Genomic DNA, 573 nt, shown 5'->3' with positions numbered 1-573 from the left:
CCATGATTGTGCCTAATAATGCGTTAAGGCATGTGCAGTGAACAGACTTCACATTTTAACACGAGGTTCAGTTTAGAAAGATAGAGTGAGTTCAGGACTCTCAGAAGAAAGCTCTGAAGCCAAGTGCAATGACTTTTGCTAAACAGGGGAAGGACAGAGGAGTAACAAGGAAGTTCCATCCCATTTCTACTGCCCTTGCCTCCTGCTTCCCGCTTGCTGCACCTTGTTCCTCTTCTTAGTCCCTGTTGGGACCAGTTCATATGCCTGTAACCCGAAGGAAGAATGCATAAGGCCTGGTCATTTGTGAAACCCGCCTCATGGATATTCAACGCATTTGGACTTGTCTCTTCTGTTGCTCCTGGAAACAACATGGCACAAATGTCTACACAACTCAGTGCTGCAGGATGGGGAATTGACCATGGATCTTCATATGAAGAGCATCAGTGGAGCCCCCACCTTCAATGTCATTGTCGCCATGACTGCCAAGACGCTAGGCCTGCTGATGGGCAAAGAAGGTGTCCATGGCAGTTTCATCAACAAACAATGTTATGAAATGGCCTCCCACCTTCAGCG

At 47.5% G+C, this 573-nt stretch overlaps 1 long non-coding RNA gene across 1 annotated transcript in view; it reads left to right on the top strand.

The window, feature by feature from the left end:
- Positions 1–389: 389 nt before the first annotated feature.
- The window catches only part of LOC105542057, an 8,246-nt gene continuing 8,062 nt past the window's right edge, over positions 390–573 (top strand). The window contains exon 1 of the long non-coding RNA XR_001006412.1: positions 390–515. This is a non-coding gene — a long non-coding RNA (uncharacterized LOC105542057). The remainder of the gene's footprint in view (positions 516–573) is intronic.

The sequence above is a fragment of the Mandrillus leucophaeus genome, unplaced genomic scaffold, assembly GCF_000951045.1.
Source record: "Mandrillus leucophaeus isolate KB7577 unplaced genomic scaffold, Mleu.le_1.0 Scaffold25, whole genome shotgun sequence".
In the NCBI taxonomy this organism is placed as follows: Eukaryota; Metazoa; Chordata; class Mammalia; order Primates; family Cercopithecidae; genus Mandrillus; species Mandrillus leucophaeus.
This window is presented reverse-complemented; position numbering and strand designations above follow the sequence as displayed.